Raw genomic sequence first — 25,859 nt, forward strand, 5'->3', positions numbered from 1 at the left:
TTCGCTGAGGAGATCACACAAGCCACAACTGCACAAGCTCGAGGACACCGGGTTAGCAAAAGAACCAGCAACTACACGGCGCAGGAGGACAAAATGCTCGTCGATGGATGGTTGACCATTGGGCAAGATGCATTGACAGGTGCCGAGCAGAAGGGGTCCGCATTCTGGCGCCGGGTCTATGAATACTTCCATGAACATCGTCGGTACGGACAGGAGCCATTTGGGAGCGACTGCAGCGAGTTGTCCCTCCAAAAGAGGTGGGGAACAATTCAAACAGAATGCAACAAGTTCCAAGCGGCGTATGATCAGGTGAAGCGGATTCCCGTTAGCGGCATCGGCATGAAGGACTTGGTATAGTTCTTAACCTCAACTTGTTTGTCATTGTTGTCTTGCACACATGTTTGTCATTGTTGTCTTGCTTTGCTCTAGGTGTGGCAAGCTTTGAATTTCTTCAAAGCGGCGAATGAAGGATGTAACATCCCAAAAATTCAAAGTCATGAATAAAATGAATTTCCATTATTCAAAATTGTGAACCAACAAAAACTTAAATTGCATTAACTTGTGTGCATAGTGTTCATGCATGAATCTTGTATTGTTGCCATGATGTTTTCTTGAGTGTTTAACAATATTCTAAACCCTAAACCGTGCCTATTTGGATCCAAGAGGAACAAAGAAAAAGAAAATAAAATAAAAATGGAATCATATATGAGCCTATGGTCATAATTGCAAATCTTAAACTAGGCCATGTTTACCTTGTGTAAATGGGTTTGGAAACATTACTAAACTCAAATTAATAACATTTGAACAAAGAAATGCAAAACAAATCAAAAGAAAAATCAAAACCAAGTCACATATGATAATGGTCATTTGTGACAATTATATCAGGGTACCTACTTTAAGCCCTTGTGGTTAATAATTTTTAAACTAAACTTTCACAACTCTTTGCACCTCATCCAAGAACACATCAAGGTGATAACATTTGGTGTTGACCAACCATGCAAATTCTTTTTCAATTGCTTATAATAAGCATGCAAAGTTGCAACATTGAAACAGAATATAGATCACATCAAATTTGATTTTCACCAAATCAGCTCCCCTTTGCAAACCAAGGCCACCAGGAGATGCCAAATATTATTAGAATCACACCCAAGAAAAAGTTTGGCAAAATTCAAATTCAAAGTTCATGCGGCCATTTCATCAAACACTTGGTGTGCAGGTTTCAGCTATGTGCATACACTCAAGTATCCAGAGGGTTTTAGCCTCAACCATCACTCCATAAGTCATCATTATCTTCCTCTTGAACCTCTTGGACAATGCCAAGCACTTGTACCACTGTACCTTGATGATTTTGACCAAGACATGGCCATGCCGTGGCACTCATGCCACCACCATGCCAACCCCTCTCTCCACTCCTCTCTAGTTGACCTAACCTTGTCCTTGAGCCTCCCCTCACTCTCCTGAACCTGCTCATGCATGTTGTTGGCCAAGGAGACGATTGCACTGGCCGGCATAGGACGTGCCCATGTCAGCCAGTGACGCCAGCGCGCGCACGGACACGCCCCGGAGCGCGCCAGAGCATCGCCTCGTCCCATCGCTGCTGACCTCTCCTTGCCCTCTCCTCTCTCCTACGCACTCACCAGGACACCGGCTACCTCCCAGACATGATCGCTCGCACCGGAGAGACCTGCTGCCGTCGTCCTTGTCGACGACGTCCGCCGCGGTACCGCCAGACGCGTCACGTTCCCCGCCGCGTCTGACCACCATTTTCCATGCCATGACGCCTGTGATGATCGCCGTGACGCCCTGAACAGCACTGCATCCTCGCCAACGTCACTGAGCCGCTGTAGCACCGTCGCCACCATCGCCATGTTCGCGAGCCTCGGCCCTCTCACGAGCCTATAAAATGAGCCCTCCCCTGCTCAATTTCTTCACGCCATTCTTCTTCCCTCTCCTCACTGAGCCTCCTCGAGCAAGCCCCCTGCCCAATTTAGCCCACCGTGCCCCAATCGATCAACGAAGTACCGCGGCGCCATCGCAGAAGGAGCTAAAGATTGGAGCCACCCCAGGAGTTGTCGCCGGTACCAGGAGCTTCGCCTTCGTCTTCCACGCCGATCGCCGCCAACGCCGACCCTCGCCGGAGCCCAGGTGAGCCTCCGACCCCCTAGGTCCTCCGCAGCCAGGGTTTGATCCCGTCGATGACGACGACGACCCTCGTCCGTTGATCGCTGATCTAATCCGACGGCTCAGCGCTGCGTACCGATTCGGGCGTGTTAAGACCCACTAACGGGTGGGGTCCATTGTCAGGAAGCCCACGCGTGCGAGACGCGCAGCTGGGCCGGCCCATTTTCCTTTTCTCTGGCCTGTTTCGTTTTCCCGCCTAGCCCACAAATTCAAAATTTGATTTAATTCTTTTAGCTAAAATATAATACTGCTGCCATATTCAAAATTAAATAGAAAAATATCTACTGAGCCAAAATTTATGAATTAAATATTTCTGGAAAGTAGATGAAAATATCTATCCAACCCCACTGGTCTCAACCCTTGATTTATTATAGAACAATTCCAATAAAAATAACAAGGCAGTACCTTTGCCAAATTCAAACATTTTTTATAAAATCAATCCTAATGTATTTTGAGGTGATTCCACCTCTCATAATTCACATTTCAAATGCTCTACATGAATATGTAAAAATATAGCTGTAGTGCTTACCATGATCATGGGCTAGAGCAAAATAATGGCTATGTGGCTATTTCTAACCCATTTAAATTAATTAAAAATAGTAGTTCAATATCATGAGAGGTAGCCACTCATTTAAGTCACTTTTCCAAGTAAGTGAATGTGAGGTAATGACCTTAGTCTACCAAACCTCATATTTTGATTACTTGAGAATATTAAATCTTTTCCAAGTAGTATTTAAATGGTATGAGATGTATTATCTCATTTAAATCATTTTTCCAAATGAATAAATATGAAGGGGTGACTTTGGTCAACATGATCTCATACTTATTATTTTAGGATATTAAATCTTAGTAATGTTCAATGAGAGGAAATTATTTCTCAAAAAGAATAAATAGAAACCCTAGTAAATATTTCAATGAGAGGAAATTATTTTTCTTAAAAGAAAACAAAGCCAACCAAAATGGTGTGATGCTAGATTGTCTTGTGTGAGCCACTTGGTTGTTAAGTACTTAAGTATTGTTTGGTGATTGTATACCTCGTATACATTTATAGACGCTAGTACCGAAGGCTACGAGGTGGAGGAGGTCTTCTACGAAGAAGAGGAGGAAAACTTTGATCATTGTACCAATCAAGGCAAGCTATACTCTTGCAATCTACCCTAATGCAAGCTCTACTAGAGCAAGACACCATTGCATTATTATTTTGTGTTTAAGGATTCTCTTTACCAAGCCCAAGTTTTATCTTGCAAATCTTTTACTTTGGCTATTCAAGGCTTACTTTTATAGTTAACTTTGGTCTCAATATAGAGTTTTACAAGAGCATCAACCTTAGCCTAGAGAGCTAGAATTTAGTTAGCACCCCTCATGATTAGTTGCTAGTGCTAAAACTATAATTGACTACTCTAGATGGGAACATGTGAATTAAATGACTTTGAAAACCTTAGAATGATGAGTCATTCTATTGAAAGTTTTGAAGGTGAATGTGACATTGAATGACATGGTGACTTTGACAAAAACTGATGATTGGGTTCGGATGCAATACCATTCCAATTTTAGAGTACCCCCACAATACCTGATTATGGGTAGAGCTTAACTGGAAATTTATGCACTTTAGTATGGGTTCCCTCTAAACAAGCGTCATAGGGGTTATTCCAGGGCTGCCTCCATGAAAAGTAAAATGACGTGAAAAAGAGGTGAATGTCTTACCCAAGCCCTATGCAGTTTCGAGGATGGCAGATTGCCATCACTGGAAGGCCAAGCTCATGGGGGAGGTGCCTATACTAGGGTATGTAAGTGAAAGGTTAATGGTTGATGATCCGCATATTGAGTATGATTATTCAGGGCTATCCCTGATGGATGTAATCAAAAGTTGTGGCACAAGTGTACAACCTCTGCAGAGTGTTAAAACTATTCAAATAGCCGTGTCCACGGTCATGGACGGTTGGATGGCCATACTGTTCCGTTGTCAGAGGTTTTCTAAAAATGATTGGTGAATTGAAAGGTGAAATTGACTTGATCACAACATAGTTGTGGGAATGAAACTAATGTTCCCACTTGACTTTGGTTAGGCAAATAAAGAGTCTTTTACTACTAAGTGCTTATGAAATAAAATTGGCTTTATGCAAATAAACCTAGAGCTTAGAACCCTTACTATAGTGGATAGTGCTTATAGTAGTATTAGTTTGCGAGTACTTTATAAAGTACTCATGGTTTTGTCCCTGGCTATTCAAATGGCCAGACTATGAAGAAGAGCACCAGTACCAAGAAGATGGACAGCAGGACGTCTATGATAACTAGGACTGTCTCCTGACGTCAAGCGTTGCATGTGGAATAGATGGACCGCTACTACGTTTCTTCCACTATGTGTTTTGAAGGTTGATCTGTAGATCAACTGTTATGTAATATTGGATCATGAGATCCCTTGTTGTAAGACGACTATGGTTTGTAATGAATAATGTTCTGTGATATCAATTGTTATGTCTCGCAAAAACAATCTTCCTGGAATTGCGATGTATGGCATAATAGGCATCTGGAATTAAAAATCCGGGTGTTGACAAAGGAAAGACCTTTGCCTTCTCTCATTGTTGGAAGGAACTCGAGGGCACCCCCAAGTACCAGGAGGGGTACGAGGGGTACATGGCGACCTTGACTGGCAACAAGACCGCCAAAGACCCCTCGGTCATTTACCTTGATGGTGGGCAGCCTTGCGGTAGCTCCGCTTCTCGTGCAAGTCGTCCACGAGGTCACAAGGCAACCAAAGCCGACATGAAGCGTGATGTTTCGGCCATGCAATTGTTCGACACCTTGAAGGAGATGTATGTTGAGAAAGAGGTGTCGACGGACAAGAGGGATGAGAGGAGGCGTCGGGAGAAGGAAGAGGATAAGAAGAACTACTTCAATGTCCAAAAGAGGAAGCTTGAGATTGAAGAGATGAAGGCCAAGACAAAGGCTAGGGAAATTAAGCTCAAAGAGAAAGAAATTGAGCTCATAGCAATGGCAAGGGCCAAAGAGGTGTAGTTGAAGGAGAAGGAAGTTTAGCTGAAACGGCAAGCCGAGGACAACCTGATCATGAACGCCGACTTGAACACCATGAGCGAGGCGAAGAGAGCTTGGTTCGAGAAGAGGCAGAAGGAGATCCTAGAGTGCAAAAATTGAGTTCACAATCTCAATTTGTAATTTTTTATATTTGTTCAAACTATGGCACATTTCGTTTCTTCACCATGCTACATTTTATATGATATTATTTTATACTATTTGATGTTATTATATATTTGTTAGATATTATTCTATATTTTTTAGATATTATTTATAAGTATGTGTGGCCAAATGGCCTATTTCCCAAAGAAATAGGCCAAATGGGAAAATGGGTGGCCGCTGTGTTGGGCGCAGCGTGCGACCCAAACGGACAAGCGGATGCGGGGCGCTGTTCACGTGTCCGTGCGGCCACCCAAACGGCCCAAAACGGACGGCCCAGTGCGTCTGTTTGGGTCGCAGCGTTGGAGATGCCCTAACTTAGATGTAGTATCATGCATAAGTGTATTAATTAGCTTGTAGACTCATTCTATCTTGTAAAGTGTGATGTTATGGTAACATAGCTAGTTACCACAACCATCTCTTCTTTTATTTAATATCATGTCATGTCATCAATTTGCCTAGTTGGCAATGCATGTAGCTCTATGTTACTACCTTAGTTACTTTCACTATGAGTAGTCTAACGTGACACTATATTAAATGATGGAAGAGGATGGTGTTGTGGAGGCGAAATCAGCATATTATGAAAAAATTTCAAAAATGCTATTTCAAAGTTTCGGGAAAAATTAAAAATATTCAATCATCTATATATTATGTTGACATTTACTTGTGCAAATTTTGGCATAAAACGTCCATGTGTGACTTACGTATAAATATGAAAATGGAAATTCATATTTATGTGAATACTACAAAATCAATCATTATAGTGTCATTTTGCCATTTTGTTATTTTCGTGTAGGCCAAATACAATGGAATTTTTTCGGGAAAACTTATAGAAATAAGTATCAACATAATGTGTACATGCAAAAAATTATTTTATTTTTTTAACTTTTCAAATAGTAGTTTTTCAAATATTAGAGAAAACGGATGCACAGCAGATGTATAGTTAAGATATATCTTTTGCACGAAAATATAGGAAAAATACATTGTTAGCTCAATTACATCCATTCATCTTCCTAAAGTTATTAAATGTTATGTAAATATTAAGATATAATGCATTAGGGTTATTATTTTTTATTGAGAGAAGTCCAATTTACCACATAAATTCGTCTCAAAGTTCAGATTATAACCCTCAACTTTACTTTGGTTCAATCTTCAACCCTGAATTATAAAAACCGTTCGGAATTAAACCTTCTACCTTTTTTGATATGTTTTGAACCCGTTTTTCTTGCCAGTTGGTGGTTTTTCTTCCTATAAACTATGCCAACTCATCAATATGACAACATACATGTTACATTCTCTCTCGCATATCGAATGCTCCCCTTATGCCTCATCACGATCGTCTTCCTCCCTAGAACGAGGCCATGGCGACCACGGAGGGGTGCCTCCGCCGAACAGCAATATCAGGTGATGGTGGCGACGTGGAAGTTGGCAATCACGTTGGGGAACCCCAAGAGGAAGGCGTGATGAGCACAACAGCAAGTTTTCTCTCAGTAAGAAACCAAGATTTTATCGACCAGTAGATGAAAGGCGTTGCTTCTGAAGGTGTTGCTAGCTGACTAGTGGCAGTGCGCACTACCGACGTTAGCAAGAACGTGGAACCTGCACACAACACAACAAAAATATTTTGCCCCAACTTACAGTGAGGTTGTCAATCTCACCGGTTTTGCTGAACACAAAGAATTAAATGTATCGAGTGGAAGGAGATGTTTGCAGTAATTAAAAATAACAGAGCTTACAGTAAGTAAACAGAACAACATCGCAGTACATGAATTTATCAATGTAAAGGAAATGACCGGGGTCCACAGTTCACTAGAGGGTGTCTCTCCATAAAGATAAATAACATGTTGGGTGAACCAATTACAGCTGGGCAATTTCCAGAATACCGACCATAGATGACAAGATGATTACTATGAGATTCGTTTGGGCATTACAACATAATACATAGACCGTAATCTAATTGTGTTTATGACTAATAATCCACCTTCCAGTTATCGTCCGAACCCCTTCCAGTATTAATTTGCAAGCAACAGATTATTGCATTAGCAATGTATGTAAAGTAAACAATAGAATTACCCTTGGATAAAACATTATTGTTTTCTCCCTAGTAGAACCAACACATCTACAATCTTAGAAATTATTGTCACTCTTCCAGAAAACTAGAGGCATGAGCCTACTATCGAGCATAAATACCCCCTCTTGGAGTCACAAGCATCTACTTGGCCTAAAATATCTACTAGCAACGGAGAGCATGCAAGATCACAAATAACATATGACAAGAATATATAATCGATTTCAACATAGTATACAATATTCATCGGATCCCAGCAAACACAACATGTAGCATTACATAAGGATGATCTTGATCATGTTAGGCGGCTCACAAGATCTAAACATGAGGCACAAATTGGAGAAGATAACCATCTAGCTACTCCTATGGACCCATAGTCTAGGGAGGAACTACTCACGCATCACTTCAGAGGCGGGTATGGTGATGTAGATGCCACCGGCGATGATTTCCCCCTCCGGCAGGGTGCCGGGAAGAGCTTCAGAACCCTCCCGAACTAGGGTCTTCAATGGCGGCCGCGATGGAACTTTTCGTGGATGGAGGCTCGGGTGTTCAGGGTTTTCTCGAGATCATGATTAAATAGGCGGAGGGGCGATGTCGGTGGAGGCCAGGGGGGGCCACACCACCCCTAGGAATGGGCCAGGGCCAGGCCGCGCCTAGGGCTGGTCTGGCCACCCTGCTGCCTTTCTTCGACTCCCCTCTAGATTCTTTCCTCGTTACGGAAAAATATTAACTTCGGCTTTTGTTTCGTCCAATTTTGATAATATTTCATGTACAACTTTCCTAAAATACAAAATATCAGAAAACAGGAAACTAGCACTGTGGCATCTTGTTAATAGGTTAGTGCCGGAAAATGTATACAAGTGCAACGAAGCATGAGCAAAACATATACAAATTGGTGTAAAAAAAGCATGTAGCATAAAAAATTGTAGATAAGTTTGAGACGTATCAAGCATCCCCAAGCTTAACTCCTGCTCGTCCTCGAGTAGGTAAGTGAAAATAATTTTTGAGGCGACATGAAGTCAACACAATCTTGATAAAGCATTTAAAGCATTGTGAGCTGGGATCAAAGTACTCTAAACATAGACATAATAGATATAACTCTAACAATAGAATTTAGCAACTATGTTATAACATGAAAATAACTCAAACAAAGGATCATGAATAATAGTGCACTGAAAGCAACTGTTTATTTATGAGCATAGAGAAAACATGGCAAAGTGGTACTCAACATGTTCTTTATGAAGTAGCAAAACATAAATGCTAGGACACCTTCAAAGTTCATAGGGTGACTAGATACAAGTAATTTGAGAACAAGCAATAGTCATAATCATGAATCAATCAACAATAATTTTGGGACTATGCACATTGCACTAAGAATGACAACTATGCTCTCTTAATTGGTGCATAAAGAAGAAGGTGAAGACTCAACATAAAAGTAAAAGAGAAACTCTTTGCAGAGTAAGCAAGATAAACAAGTTTTATAAACCTTCCAAAAAGTATGGTACTCATTAGCTTTGATCTCTTATTGCCCCTATCAAAAGTATCTTGAATGTTTAAACTTAATGTGATGGAAAATATGAGCTATATGCTTGACAAATCACAAGTTGAAAATCTCATGCCCCTTGAATACGAGTACCTAAACCTCATGCAACTGAACTTATGTCCCAAATAAGTTCTTGTCATTGTAAGTATACATGTACCATCGAGAACCACCAACGGTGTACCTCTTGCCCGATGATATGGAAGTACTCTTGTAGGAGCAATGCCAAGCATGCGCCAAGTCAACCCAATAAAGCATCAAAGGAGAATACCACAATATTATGATTTTATGATGGAAACAACACATGATTCTTTCAATAGCACATTATGCACTCTCAGCTATTTGAGACAAGTCATGCTACAACAATAAATACTAAGCATATGACAAAAATAGCATCCAACATGACATGCCAAAGTCTATGCCACAGTCTAGACATGCTTCCTTTTGCATCACTATAGTCATGAAACATTTTACTCGTCTCCAACACCAATCAACTTATTTGAAACAACTCTCAGAGATGAAAAACAATATGGACCAGAGAGCTACTCATACATAAATAAAGAATACTAACGAGCTCTGAACAAAATTTGAATGAAAGAACAAGAGCTAAACGCAGTACCAGAAAACTAGAACACTCACAGAATAATAACATCGAAAACTAGAGCGTTCTATGCAATTAAAACGGAGCGTGTCTCTCTCCAAAACAAAGGGATCCAACCATATACTACAGCAAACAAAACTAAACAAAACAAAAAACAAAAATAAAGACGCTCCAAAAACAACACATAGCGTATGAAGCAATAAAAATATAGCGCATAGAGAGATGACATGTTGCTTTGTTGATGAAGAGGGGATGCCTTAGGCATCCCCGAGCTTTGATGCTTGTACCTCATGGATATTTTTTGGGGTGAAGGGGCATCCCCAAGCTTGATCTTTTGTCCATACTTCATCTCATCACATCATTATTCTCTCCATACACTTGAAAACTTCCTTCATACAAAACTTCACACAATTCTTATTAGCAGCATTAGTACAATCGAAATAACAAATCTACTTGGGTTCAGTTCTAACATATATCAAACACCTATCAAAGAATTAGCTACTATAGCAACCTCTTCAAAAAACTCTTTGCTCAAAAGAACTAAAAAATAAAGAGATTAAGAGGCAAATGCAAATAGTGGCAGAAATCTCTCAAAACAGAATAGCAGGTAAAGATCAACTTTTTTGGAAATCTTCTGCTGCTCATCTCGAAAAGTGTTCAACTAACGAAAGTTAGATAATAACCTGGGGCATGCAGAAAAATTGGCAGCTCAAAATTCCGCTCTGGCTATTTATACGAGTTTTTATGGTGACAACACAGAATCTGTTTTCAGGACAGCAACTTCCCCAAATCTTACTTTCTTCCTATTAGAGGCTATTCTTGGCGCAAAACCGAAATAAAAATGATAAGAAGAGGTTATTACAGTGGTAATAACTTCCAAGACTCAACAAAAGAAAAATTACAGTAATAAAATATGGGTTATCTCCCAAGAGTGCTTTTTTAATGCCTTTCAGCTAGGCGCAGAAAAAGAGCTAGCATCAAGTATTATCAAGTGAAGAAGCATCAACATCATAATTTGTTCTAATAATAGAGTCATAAGGTGACTTATTTCTATTTCTAGGGAAGTGTTCCATACCTTTATTGAGTGGGAATTTATATTTAATAATCACATCTCTCATATCAATAGCAGCACCAACAGTTCTAAGAAACGGTCTTCCCAAAATAATTGAACAAGAAGCATTGCATTCAATATCCAAAAAAAATCAACGGGGACAAGGTTATTGTTAACTGTAATAAGAACATTATTAACTCTCCCCAAAGGTTTATTTGCAGAAATATCAACAAGATGAACATCCAAATAACATTGTTCCAACGGTGGCAAATCAAGCATATCCTAGAAAAATCTATGATAACAGAAATAATTGCACCGAGATCACATAAAGCATTGCAATCAAAGCCATCTATTTTCATCTTAATAATGGGCTCCCAGCCATCTTCTAACTTTATAGGAATAGAAGCTTCACGCTTTAATTTCTCTCCTCTAATTTGCATAAGAGCATTTGTAATGTGCTTCGTGAAAGCCATATTTATAGCACTAGCATTAGGAATTCTAGCAAGCTTTTTTAAGAACATAATTACTTCATAGATATTGCAATCATCAAAATCAAAGTCATTTTTATCAAAAGTGAAAGGACTATTGTCTCCCATACTTCAAAAAATTTCAGCACACTTATCAGGAACAGTTTCAGTGGTTCTATGCAATTTTGTAGAAGGAGCGGGGACTTTTCCTACACCAATTATTTTACCATTAATAGTAGGAGGTTGGCAAGCATTTGAAACTTCATTACGACTAGTGGTGGTGATGGTACAAATTTTAGTCAAATTATTATTTCTAGCAATTTCATCTTTTCTTCCCACCTAGCATGCAATTCCGCCAATATATTAACATTTTCATCAATTCTAACTTGAATGGCATTCAAAGTTTTACTTTCTTTAACATCATGAGGTGTAACCTTTAATTTAAGAAATTCAACATCATGAGCGAGGCTATCAACTTTAGAAGCAAGACCATCAATTTTGCTAAGCTTTTCCTCAACAGTTTTATTAAAAGCAATTTGTTTACTAATAAATCCTTAAGCATGAGTTTAAGATCAAAGGGGGCAATTTTATTGTTGTTGTATGAATTACCATACGAATTGCCATACGAATTACCATTATTAGAAGGATATGGCCTATAATTGTTGCTAGCAAAATTATTCCTATAATCATTGTTGTTGAAATTGTTGCTTTTAATGAAATTAACATCAACATGCTCTTCTTGAGCAACCAAAGAAGCTAACGAAATATTATTTGGATCAACATGAGATTTACCATTAACAAGCATAGACATAATAGTATCAATTTTATCACTCAAGGAGGAGGATTCTTCGACAAAATTTACCTTCTTACCTTGTGGAGCTCTGTCGGTGTGCCATTCAGAATAATTTATCATCATATCATAAAGTAATTTAGTTGCAGCCCCCAAGTAATGGACATAAAGGTACCTCCAGCAGCTAAATCCAGAAGGTTTTTTGAAGAAAATTTTAGTCCTACATAAAAAGTTTGGATAATCATCCAAGTAGTCGGTCCATGATTGGGACAATTCTTTACCAAAGATTTCATTCTTTCTCACGCTTGAGCAACATGTTCATTATCAAATTATCTAAATTTCATTATGTCGCTTCTCAAGGATATAATCTTAGCAGGAGGATAATATTTTTGAATAAAAGCATCTTTCCTTTTAACCCAAGAATCAATACTATTTCTAGGCAAAGATAGCAACCAATCCTTAGCTCTACCTCTCAAAGAGAAAGGAAACAATTTCAGTTTAATAATGTCACCATCTATATCTTTATATTTTTGCATCTCACAAAGTTCAACAAAATTATTAAGGTGAGAAGCGGCATCTTCAGTACTAACACGAGAAAATTGCTCTTTCATAACAAGATTTAATAAAGCAGATTTAATTTCATAGAAGGCTGCTTCGGGAGCAAGTGGAGCAATATGTGTACAAATAAAATCATTGTTGTTGGTTCTAGTAAAGTCACATAACTTAGTATTTTTAGCGGAACCCATTTTAGCAAAATTAAAACTAAGCAACAGAAATAACAGCAGTAATCGACACTAATTTTTTTGTGTTTTTATATAATGAAGTAAACAAGACAAAATAAAATAAAATAAGAAAAACAATAACAAAGTAAAGAGATTGGAGATGAGAGACTTCCCTTGCAGAAATCCTCTTTCTCTCTGGCAACAGCGCCAGAAAAGTCTTGATGGTGCTGCCGTGGAAGTTGGCAACCACGTTGGGGAACCCCAAGAGGAAGGTGTGATGAGAACAAAAGCAAATTTTCCCTCAGTAAGAAACCAAGGTTTAATCGACTAGTAGGAGAAAAGCGTGACTTATGAAGGTGTTGCTAGCTAACTAGTGGCAGGGCGCACTACCGGCGTTAGCAAAAACGTGGAACCTGCACACAACACAACCAAAATACTTTGCCCCAACTTACAGTGAGGTTGTCAATCTCACCGGTTTTGCTGAACACAAAGGATTAAATGTATCGAGTGGAAGGAGATGTTTGCACTAATTAAAAAGTACAGAGCTTATAGTAAGTAAACAAAACAGAATTGCAGTAGATGAATTTATCAGTGCAAAGGAAAGGACCGGAGTCCACAGTTCACTAGAGGTGTCTCTCCATAAAGATAAATAACATGTTGGGTGAACAAATTACAGCTAGGAAACTGACAGAATACTGACCATACATGACAAGATGATTACTATGAGATTTGTTTGGATATTACAACATAATACATAGACCGTAATCCAACTGCGTCTATGACTAATAATCCACCTTCCGGTTATCGTCTGAACCCCTTCCAGTATTAAGTTGCAAGCAATAGATTACAATAGATTATCGCATTAAGCAATGTGTGTAAACTAAACAACACAAGTACCCTTGGATAAAACGTACATTGTTGTTTTCTCCCTAGTAGTAACAACACATCTACAATCTTAGAAGTTATTGTCACTTTTTCAGAAAACTAGAGGCATGAGCCTACTATCGAGCATAAATACCCCCTCTTGGAGTCACAAGAATCTACTTGGCCAGAGTATCTACTAGCAACGGAGAGCATGCAAGATCACAAATAACATATGACAAGAATATATAATCGATCTCAACATAGTATATAATATTCATCGGATCCCAAAAAACACAACATGTAGCATTACGTAAGGATGATCTTGATCATGTTAGGCATCTCACAAGATCTAAACATGAGGCAAAAATTGGAGAAGACAACCATCTAGCTACTGCTATAGACCCATAGTCCAGGGATGAACTACTCACGCATCACTTCGGAGGCGGGCATGGCGATGTAGATGCCTCCGATGATGATTTCCCCCTCCAGCAGGGTGTCGAGAAGAGCTTAAGAACCCTCCCGAGCTAGGGTCTGCAATGGCGGCCACGACGGAACTTTTCGTGGATGGAGGCTCGGGTGTTCAGGGTTTTCCCGAGATCGTGATTAAATAGGCGGAGGGGCGATGTCGGTGGAGGCCAAGGGGCCCACACCACCCCTAGGCGTGGGCCACGGCCAGGCCGCGCCTAGGGCCGGTCTGGCCGCCCTGCTGCCTTTCTTCGACTCCCCTCTGGACTCTGTCTTCATTACGGAAAAATATTGACTTCGACTTTTGTTTTGTCCAATTCCGATAATATTACCTGTACAACTTTTCTGAATTACAAAACAGCAGAAAACAGGGAACTAGCACTGTAGCATCTTGTTAATAGGTTAGTGCCGGAAAATGTATAAAAATGCAATGAAGCATGAGGAAAACATATACAAATTGGTGTAAAACAAGCATGGAGCATCAAAAATTATAGATACGTTTCAGACGTATCACCAGGCTATGGCGTCTGCCCTCTGCATCACCAGTCGAGGATCCGACAGGCAGTGCAGGGTCAGCGATATGGGAGCGTCGTAGTAGCTCTGCGACGTGGTTCCATGGAGAAGTTGAGGCATACAACGGCTGGAGGGTAAATGCGACAGCACCATCGTTGATCCATGAGAGAGGCGTGCTGTTGCTACTGTCGGTTGCAAATTTTGAGCAGAATTGAGAGAGATGAAAAAAATAGTCTCGTGTTGATAATTGTGACAGAGAGAGGTATGATATTTAGCTTGCACATAGGCAGTAGAAGAGGGACGCAACACAGCAGAATACGCGGATGGTCGATCCTTTGGCAAACACCTACACAATTTGAGCTCGTTGCTCATATATTTAGCCAGTACAATACACAAGAAAACCACCTTAAGACAATGCAAGGGGTGATTCTGAACGGTTTTTTGAATTCATGGTTGAAAGTTGAACCAAAATAAAGTTGAGGGTTGTAAGCTGAACTTCGAGACAAATTTAGAAGGGTAAATTGGACTTCTCTCTTTTTTATTCATAGGGATTATAAGGCATATGACCTTTTTAAAAAATTAAGAGCTTACATGGTTTCTCCCTCCCTTTAATCTTTATGATCTTTATGGTTGCAAATGGATAGAACACAGTTAAGGCTATTCTGCCAGGCTTATATCTAGGCTTGACTGATAAAAAGAAAGTGTGTTAATTAGAACATCTCTATTAATTTGTGTAGCTTAGAACTTAGAAGAAGTGAAATCTTGCTTTTCAGATTATCCTATTTTGTTATGCCACCATAATTCATCTTCGGTGGCATGATCTTCTTAGGAACTAACAATTTTAAATTATGTCTCTGACATTCTTATGAAGTAATAAATAAAGATGACACATTTATGACCTAATCAGAATTATTAGTGTGAAGGACACAAAACAGTACTTACCATTCTGTTCTTGCTGGAGCTTTACCTTTTTTTCGATGACACAATCAAGCACATTTTTTTATGCCAACACAGTCAATGTAGGCATACTTGTGGAACTCCAGCCTGGAGTGAACATCTGAACTCAGCACATCAAGGGGTGATGGCAAACGACTTCCATCCCCAGTCTCAGCCATATAGACTGCGAAGTCAAGAAAAAATATATCAAAATATAAACCCATTTGGGTTTCTATCCATCAAATATAGTGGGAAACAGCTGCCCCACATTAGTAAAACAGGGATTCCTCAACATGACCAAAATCAGGATCAGGGGTTGGAATTCAGAAGTCAGTATACAATCTTTACTGTCCCTTGAACTTAAGTTGCATTATTCCACTAAGGAAATTCAATGAGCACATACTGGTTCTGTTTTATTTTATATGCACTTATAAAATTCCATTTATATGAGTTTATGTTGTGCCATAATAGCAACTCGTTGATACCAATGGATGATGATCTTGAGCATAAAAAATACCGACTGATTACCCTAAGGATACCAATGGATGATGATCTTGAGCATAAAAATTACCGATTGATTACCCTAAGGATAAAATATTCTTGTGAGTGCTTTTATTTTTTGATTCATAAAAAAGGAAATAGTTTCCTCGCCCCTTTTTTGTATCATTGAAAGGTAAAAAGAAATTAAATATTGCTGGAGAATAACATGCTAGGAAATTAAATATTAATCAAGTGTAAAGTGAATGTACTCTCAAAATTAGTCATTCTGCATGTTGTCTCTAGCCTAAGAAATGCACTAAACTGATTTGAGAGATAGTGAACAACATGCTAGGAACACCCATATATGTCCTCTATTTTTAAATAGAGAGAGTAACAACTTATGCGAATTCAACGAAACAAAAAGCCATCCAAGCTGGAAATTCAACATTATCTTCCTTGCCCAAAACTATTATAGAAATATTTTTTGAAGCTGAACAGTGAGTTTCCTCACTGCATATTTTTATATTTTATTAAAATAAATGACTGTACAAACAGTGCTAGAGAAAAGCACTGAAATAAAAGAAAAAGGTCCTACAGTACTATACAAAGTTTTCTACCCAAACCTGCAGTCCCGCATAGGACTTCCTCTTGGCCTTGTGAATAAGGAGAGACAATTCATCCTTTAATTTTCGCCTGGCTCTGTAGAGACTAGGAGTCAATCCTTTGAAAATACCATCATTTCGTGTCGTCCAAATCGTCCAGCAAATGAGAATTATAATTTCCATGAAGAAAGGCTGCCGAATATGTGCTTTGATACTCTGTATATAATTCTGGATATCATTTGGCATAGTAACTTGAGCAAGATTCCAGAGAGGGCACATGTACTGCCAACAATGTTGTGCAAATGGGCAAGTAAAAAACAGATGATCTCTGGTCTCAGTAACTGCTTGATTACACATGATGCATGTATAATCAGTCATATAGAAATTCTTCCTTTGCAAGAGTGCTCTTGTGTTTAAACGATTGTGGATCAATAACCAGAAAAACACTCGATGTTTATCTTGGCAGCAACTTTTCCAAAGCCATTTGATGGCAGGAATAACAGGATCATGTTTGGTTAAAGATCTGTATGCTGAAGAAACTTTATAGCCTGGTCCATTATCAGTAACATTCCAGTTATCCTTATCCTGGGAGAGTTGTGTTGTGTGCACCAAGTGGAGTAAAGCATTATATTCATTCATAGCTTGTACTGATAAGGGCAGGTGAAATAACTCAGCAATGTCAAAAGAATTTATAACATCCCAAACCGAAAGAGACACATTCTTAACAAAGGTGAAAAGGAACTGCCATTTCTGTGCCAATATCTCTGGCCCCCATTTATCAATCCAAAACATAATGGACCGACCATTCTGTAAAGAACATGAAGCCAGGTTCTTGTAGATGTCCAAGGATTTGAGACAGTCCCGCCACCAAAAGGAAATATCTGTTGCTCGAAGGGGTGGCAAAACCGTTTGATAGTAGGCTTCCCAAGTAAGACTCACCCGAGGAATACTGACCTTGTTATAGAATTTATGTAAATGTTTCATTAAAAGACAGTCATTTTGCACTGACAGATTCAAGACTCCAAGCCCTCCCTGATCCTTTGGGCGACAGACAAGGTCCCAGGAAGCCAGTGGTGGTGTTTTACTATCCAAGTCCTTATTCCTCCATAAACAATGCCTTCTATATTTATCACATTCATTAAACACCCATTGATAAACTTTCAAAGTACTCATAGTAAAAATGGGTAAAGAGGAGAGAACTGAATTGACCAATCTGAGTTTGCTGCCATAATTCAGATACATGGTACATGATGGCAATCTTCTCTGTATACACATGATAAGAGGCATAAAGTACTCTTTTCTGGGCTTGGTAATACTTAAGGGAAGCCCTAGGTAAAGCATAGGAAGGTTTCCTAGCTGACAATTGAGTGCATTTGTGTACTGTCTTACAGAATCATCTGGAATATTGATGGGGATGAGATTAGATTTCTCATAATTAACTTTCAGTCCAGTGGCTGCTCCAAAAGCATGCAACAACTCTTTCAAATGTACTAATTGTGAGACATCAGCTGGCATGATGAGAAGGGTATCATCAGCATATTGAACAATTGGGTAGTCTGGGGAACAATTGAGAGGAATAGGTCTGTGTAGGTGTCCTGTAAGCATAGCATGATTAACCAAAGTTTGCAGTGTGTCAGCAGCAAGCACAAATAAAAGGGGAGAGAGAGGATCTCCCTGCCTCACTCCTCTTTTACATTTGAATACAGACCCTGGGACACCATTGAGTAAAACTGATGAAGTAGCTTAAGAAAGTATCTGCATGATCCAAGCACACCATTTATCTCCAAAACCCTTTCTCCTTAGAACCTCAAGAATAAAAGAATGATCCAATTTGTCAAAAGCTTTCTCAAAATCAAGTTTAAGCAAAACTGCCTCTTTCTTGGATTTGTGACATAGATGAATATATTCAAAGGACCATGCCAGACAGTCTTGTATGGTTCTAGATTTGATAAACCCATATTGGTTTTCATGGATAAGCTGCATAATGACAGTCTGTAGCCTATTAGCCAAGAGCTTTGTGAGGAGCTTAAGAGTACAGTTCAGAAGGGATATAGGCCTAAAATCATGAACAGTAGATGCATCATCTTTTTTTGGCACAAGTGTGATAAAACAGCTATTGATGCTTTCAAGGCACAATGAACCTTGGTGAAACTGATTGCAGAGATCATAGAAGTCCTTTTTAACTAAGGGCCAACATTTCTGCAGAAATTCAGCATTGAAACCATCTGGGCCAGGAGACTTATTGTGTGGAAAAGCAGCCACAACATCATCAATTTCTTTTGGGGTAAAAGGTTTCTCCCGGAAATCCAGATTTGGATGCCTGTGTAGCAAAGAAATAATATCTGGCAATCCAGTAACCTGTTCTGTCTGTCCCAATCTTTGCTTATAGGATTCAAGAAGAATATTGGCTTTAGCAGAATGTTCAGTCTCTATATCCCCATTAGTGTTTGAGAGAGAAGCAATATGATTCTTCCTCTTCTGATTTGAAGCCATGGAATGGAAAAATCTAGAATTCTCATCTCCCAGAGTAACCCATTTAATCTTGCCTCGCTGCTTCCAATAGGCCAACTGTTGCTTAAGGAGTCCAGCTAGATGCATTTTTATAGCCTGTCTAAATGTCCTCTCCATAGGGAAAAGATCTCTGAAATTCTCAATTGCATCCATCAGAGAAATGAGGCTATTCAAATCTTGTATATCCTGGTTAATAGAGGATATGGAAGTGGACCATTTCTTTAACTCTTTTCTAAGGATTTTAAATTTCGCAGTAATCCTTTTTGCTGCATCAGCATAGTGAATGGACTGATTCCAAGAGTGCTCTACAGTAGCCAAAAAATCTGGGTGCTGCAACCATCTGTTCTCAAATCTGAAGATTATTGATTTTGGAATGGATGTCTTTATGGAAATAACACAGGGCACATGATCTGATGTGGTCATAGCAAGAGGAAGTGCCATGGTATTTGGGAAAGTAGTAGACCATGCAACTGAAGTAAAAAACCAGTCCAACCTTTGCAGTAAAGGAGAATCCTGCATATTACTCCAAGTATACTTTCTTCCTTTGAGAGGAATATCCACCAATCCCAAATTACTAATTGCTTCATTAAATAATAACATTTCATTAACATTTCCTCCATCTCTATTTCTGTCCTGAGGAGATCTTATCAAATTAAAATCTCCCACAAGCAACCAGTTCTCTTCATCAGGAATAGTGACATTATTAAGCCAGTGGAGGAAATCCAATTGCTGGCTATCTTGACAAGGGGCATAAATATTGGTCAAAGTCCAAAACAAGTCAGATTTGGTGGATTGTAATTCAACAAAGAGAGCATAACTATTGTGAAACACACAGTTCCCCTTGAAAACAGAACTATCCCAGATTGTAATAATACCACCAGATCGCCCCACAGAGGGGACAAAAGCAAAAGAGTCAAAATTCCTTGGGCAAAAGTTTCTAAGGAAAGGTAAGTCCACATGCTCTCTTTTGGACTCCTGAAGGCAAATCACATGGCAACCACTTTCTTTTATTTTATTCATAATAAGTGGCCATTTCTCAGGGTCATTAGTACCCCTAATATTCCAATTCAGCACTTTCCAGAATAATTTATCCATATATTAAAAGTAAAAGCACATATCATCCATAGATACAGTCATAGACTGAATCCACCAAGTTACCACAACATTACAGCACTTCCAAAAGTATATAATCCTTAATGATAAGGTAAGGTAAAGAGTCTTATTACATGCCAGAATCAACAGGAAATACTTCCTGACAAAAGACCAAAAGCTCCAAGCATCTAGTAAGAAAAAATAGCAGGGAAGAAAGCTGAAAGTAACAGACTCTCCAAGCCTTTTACTTATTTTTTGCTTGTCCATGACTTGCTTTATCATTGTCTTCCTTCTTGGATGAAACCTTCTTGCCCCTGGTAGACCTAGTCTGCCTAGGAGTGGAGTCCTCTGCTGGTGAGTCCTCATCAGAGTCTGGAGTTGGAATACTGAATTTGGGGCATAGGTTCTTTACAACTGCTTTCTTTATGGGAGGGGCAGCAGAGGCACAAGCTAAGCAATTTCTGTCAAAACAAGTTTTGGCCTTATAGCCCCTAGAAGAGGCAGAAATCCTGGGGCTCCTCCTTACCTCTGAGGCACACATTGGTGTAGCTCTGGCCTTCTTCCTTGCATGAATAACAGAGGTGGATGCTGGTGGAGCAAGGAGCAGCTTGGGCTTGATAGCTTGTGGTGTGGAGAAGCCTTGGGTCACATCTGAACAAGCCTTGGTCAGACTACAGTGAGCAGGTTCAGTAGCAGGGCAGTGTAGAGGGAGAACAAAGTCTCTAGATGTGGTATGCTGCTGACTATCAAACTCACCCAGGATTTGCCAAATCTTTGACTGCAGGAGACCCTTGGCCCAATTAAAATCCTCAGGAGACAGAAGCTTGGCTGTGAAGAAATCAGCCCACTGAGCAGGGATAGAGACTTTCTGGGCCACCACAGTGGTGGGCTTGAAAAAAGAGGCCCAAGCAATGGTGCCTTCTTTTGAAAATAGAAAGGAATCTTGCACAGAAGCATCCAGATTTCCCTCCATTTCTGTGTTGTGCTGAATCTGATCATGAATAAGGACCATTCCAATATGCAGATTCTGGTGAAAGACTGGCTGATTAACAACACCAACAGCTGACCCTGAAGCAGAAGAGGGATCTGAACTAATGGTCAATGTCAATTCACTGTGATCATCTGCAACATGATTCTCAATCTGCAAGCCATTAACAGGTGCATTGTGAATTACAGGGTTCACCAATTCCTGCAAGTCTTGCATCTCCACATCCTGCAAGTTGATAGCCTCCTGTTGCACAGGGTTAAGTAGGTCATTCAGTTCTAGAAAATCATCAGCATTTAACTGGTGAGGCAGAGCATTAAGGTCAGGCATCACATTTGCAGCAGGCACAGCAGGTGCAGGTAGCTCATTCAGATTAAGGTCACCCACAGCATTTCCAAAAATGAAGTTCAGATTCTGTCCAATGGGATTCTGCAGCCCATCAAGGGGATCATGCTGGTGTACACCTTGTTGCAGAGGTGGAGGCACCTGGTGCTGCCAAGGTGCCCATCCTTGATTCTCTTGAGGAAGATCAGGCTGGTGGTGAGGTACAACAACTGGGAGTGGATGTGGGGTAGAACCATCAGCTGGAGGCATATCTTCATCAGCAGGAGCTGCTCCCAATAATTTCTGGCTAAGAATGAAAATGGGGACCGACCAAGATTCAGCATATCTATCTGTCCCATTAGAAACAACACAGCTATGAGGGATGAATTGTAGATCCACCACACGCACTTTAACAAGCAGAGCAGCATATGAACTTAATTCCTTGTCCCAGGTAACCAGGGATCCAAAATCTTTAACCGCACCTCTAATGTGTTCATCCGTCCAGAGATCAGCAGGAAAAGACAGAAGCATTAACCAACATTCACGGTTGTATGAAAAAGCACGGTGATTACGACCCCTATTGTGTTCAACAAACAAAATCTGGCGACCCATAAACTGAAACGGACTATGTGCAACTAACCAGTCCCTGTCTGCCACTACTCCCACACGAACATAAGCAGAGCCAAGCAGACATCGCTGCGATATTTGAAGCGTAAACGAGGTCTCTTCCTCCATAAACTGCCGAAGATAGTTTCTAGTGAGAGCAAAGGGTTGATCACCTTGGAAATCCGGTGTAATCGTTGCAATGGCGAGGTCCTCATGCCGCGGCGTAATCACTCCGGCGACATGGTAGCGGCATTGTTGAGGACGGCCGTCGACATGCAGTATCTCGTAATCACCAGGAAGGAACGGCACAGGGTCAACGGCAAAGTTTGCCATGGCTGCGCCAGCGAGAAGCTCCGATGAGGCCGATGTTGGGGCAGAGATACAGTGTAAGCCAGGGTTTGGTGGAGGGGATTGACTGGGAGGCGGAACGGCAACGACAGGGCCTTGTTGGGGTAAAAGAGGTAAATCCACATTTACCATAGGAGCTTGGTCCTTATGCGGAATATTCCGTGGACCCAGTGTCAGATCAAGAGAAGGCTCAGCAATCCCAGCCGTAGGATTCTCAATCCGACGGTTACTGTTCCCCCATTGAAATATGCATATCTGTGCTTTCCTTTGGCTTATCATGAATTCCTTTAGAGACCCATTGAGTCTTAACTGGCAAATTCTTGGAAAAAAGGCAATCGATCTTTACATGCCCTTCTTTGTGACAAGCATGACATTTTATTCTTTTTCGGCAATCTCTACGAATATGTCCTGGCAAAAGACAACGTGGGCAAATTGGGCCATTGGTGGGCCGAGAAAGATCATCCCGAAGCGGCCTGGCTGGCGGCCATTGAAGCCGTTGAAATGCAGAGACTCGGGGGCCAGGATGTTGGGCCGGAATAGGGTCCTGGGCCGGCAGAGGTTCCTGGAGACGATCAAAGGCCGAAACACGGGGCCTGGATGGTAACGAGCTATTGTTTTGAACGCCTGGATTCCCGCTCGCAGAAGGAAGGGATTGAGTAACCCTATTAAAAACCGAAGAAACCGGAATAGTTGTCTGCTGAGTATTTTCTCCTGGGTTGCCTCTGAAAATAATGGCTAATTGATCCTCTGATAAATGCAGAGCAATAAGGTCACGTAATTCCTGGAGGTGAGCCGGGGAAAGGGAGTCCAGGGGGAAATGATAGCTCGATCCTCATGGTCAAATCTGAAACAATGAAGGACTTGAGAAAAGGTGTGGCCTGCAGCAATGACATCCTCAAGATCGTCTCTTGCGTCGGAGGACAGATTGCTCAAAAAAGAAACTTTCACAGACGCCAATGGAGGCCTTGGAGTGCTTGTATTGTGGCGACCAAGAGGTACAAGGTTTGCGCCAGAGAGAGGCTGCCTCACAATGTCCGCATACGACTTAGAACCAACAACAGACCATGCACGAGACTCTTCAGCCTCCCACTGATGAAGTTCTCGAACAAAATTAGGACCACCATTTCCTCATAGCGCAAAAAATACCACAAACTCAGTAGACTTAAAATGCCGCAGATTATGAACAAAGAAACCCACTTGCTGGTTGTGAACTGAGAACCTGTACGTTCTATCTCGAAGGAAAAGCACATTAAAATCCTCCGCTATACCACCAAGGCAGGCCTGAAGCATGTGGCTGACATGAAAAGGATCTAGCCGAAGGGTAGATCAACCAAAAGAAGCAACCATAAAGAATTCCTTGGAAGAAGCCATGGGGGAAAATGCAACTGGGCAATGAAATTCCTTCCAGACCTTATGCTGAATGTCCAAGCCTGGACAAAGATCCAATTTGGGAGCAGGTTGGGAGGGTACCTGAGCTTGTCGAACAGTGGATGACTCTGGCAGATCCAAGTCCCGATCCCCAACAGAGATGCGATGACAAGGCATGAAGATCGTAGATCCAGAACGGATGATCTCATTGGCTTTCAGAAATCGGGTGTCCACAGTAGAACCTGTCCCATCAATCAGCACTAGACGGCGTGCGTTGCGACGGAGGTAGAGGAATCCGTCATAGGTGCGGATCGGAGGGCGAGACGAGAGCAGAGTTGAGAAGACCACTGGCCACCGGAGAGGAGTCTCCATGGGGCCGGAGGGGAAGGGATCTCACCGTTACCAAAGGGAGGGGCCTAGGCGGCCAGGCCGTCGGCCGCCGCGAGCGCCGCGAGATCGCCAATCGCCCTCACCATTCTTTTGACATACTATTATAGAAATATTATGAATGCCATCTGATAATCTAAAAGGAAGGACCGAAATCTGAAGACATGGCTACCTAGAACTTGCACATTTTACCTAGTAGGAGAACAGGGATAAGGATAACAGTGTGTGCTTCTTTATTTTACCTCTTCGAGAAATAGAATGCTGACAAAAAATAGCTAAGATATCAACCTATATCAAAGCAATGCCAGAGGAAAAAATAGCCCGTACAAAAACAATAGAGATATATGTTACAAGGGCTACAAGCAAGGATGTGACCCTCGATGCAAATCCCAGGGGCAGAGCATTTCCATGGCATTCAGTTGTAAGTAAGACTACAATACAACAATCAGCACCAAGGCTACACACAGCAGCAAAAGTGGTGGGTAATGTGGGCATGGAGCTGGTAAGAGAAAGACCTCAGAAAACGGAGAACCAGCACCAACTTGTTGGCTGCAGCAGTGGCTCCAAAAAAGATCTGCAAAAGGGAAAACTCGGGTCAATGAAGGACTGAGCAAGATCACGCAAAGTATTGAAGAAAGCTGGATCGTAGTTGGAAAAAAAAGAGGTTCAGGAGTTCTCTGGAGGGCATTCTCAAAAAAGTACTTTCCACATCCTTAGAAGAACAGAATCAAAATAATCTTACTGTTCGTTCAAAGATTAAAACTTCCTTGTGCAGCGGAAAAGGAGCAAGAAGCGAAAAGGCAAGATTTTTTTTTGTTGGTAACAAGATGAACTCTTTCTAAAAGGGGAAAGGGAGCAAGAACCCTAAATCTGGGGTTTTGCTTTTAGAAGAACCATACCCAAGTCCGAGTTTAGGAACAGATATTGCTTTCATAAACACATAAGAAAACCCGAGATTCATCCTTTTGAAAAGGGAAAAAAAATGTAATTCACCCACGCACACACGATGAGGTCGAAATATCCCAAAATCCGGGGGGCGGGGGGGGGGGGGGGAGAGAAACCAAATGGAATCAAATCCGCAGCTAACCAGACAGATTCAAGTGTCTAGGTGAGGAAAATATGAATCGATTGCACACGGCAAGAACTGAAACACTAAAACATAGAGATTTCTTGTTTGTTTTCTGTGGAGAGAGATAGAGGAGAGCGTACCAAAGTGGGCTGGGAGAATATTGCCGTTGGGGGCCTCTACTGTACTAGAGCACTCGCCTAAAATGGGCGTGCTGACCCGTACGGCCGTACCGAACGAGGAGAATGTGTTGTTGTTTCTTTCGCCCGAGTTCAGACTATCTTATCTACACTCCCTGCCTAATCTAGACATGACAATAAAATATGATACTCTTATATAACAAGTTATTTTTTGTTTTACCTCTACTAACCAGATATCATAAACATGTTGTGAGAGATTGTGCTAAGAGATTATCTCTTAATTAAAATAATACAAACTTTTTTATTTTCTCTTTCCTCCACTTAGCGTTTATCCTACGTGGCGCTGCTAAGATATCGTCATTATATATGCGCTGAGTCGTTGGTATTTATTCACAACAACAAGCGGGGTTCTAGAGTTTTCAAGGTATGGCTGATCATTTTCCGGAGAATCTAATTTATACTCAAAGGTAGAAGAGAATCCACGTGGAAGCACGAGAAAAAACGGCGCCATCCTCGTGGGGGCGACACCTACACCAGCCGCCCCCTCCGCTCTTCCCCTT

The 25,859-nt window shown here is 40.8% G+C and overlaps 1 long non-coding RNA gene across 2 annotated transcripts; it reads right to left on the minus strand.

Annotated features, from left to right (window-relative positions):
* Positions 1-15,204: 15,204 nt before the first annotated feature.
* Positions 15,205-25,378, minus strand: LOC127304629 (uncharacterized). 2 transcript variants are annotated; one of them, XR_007853466.2, is made up of 3 exons: positions 25,303-25,378; positions 24,609-24,667; positions 15,205-15,574 (listed from the first exon to the last, which is right to left on the minus strand). It is a non-coding gene; the product is annotated as an uncharacterized lncRNA (long non-coding RNA). The 2 variants fall into 2 exon arrangements; XR_011745935.1 differs by lacking the exon at positions 25,303-25,378 and adding an exon at positions 25,181-25,277.
* Positions 25,379-25,859: the final 481 nt, after the last annotated feature.

This window comes from Lolium perenne, chromosome 5 (assembly GCF_019359855.2).
Source record: "Lolium perenne isolate Kyuss_39 chromosome 5, Kyuss_2.0, whole genome shotgun sequence".
Lineage (NCBI taxonomy): Eukaryota > Viridiplantae > Streptophyta > Magnoliopsida > Poales > Poaceae > Lolium > Lolium perenne.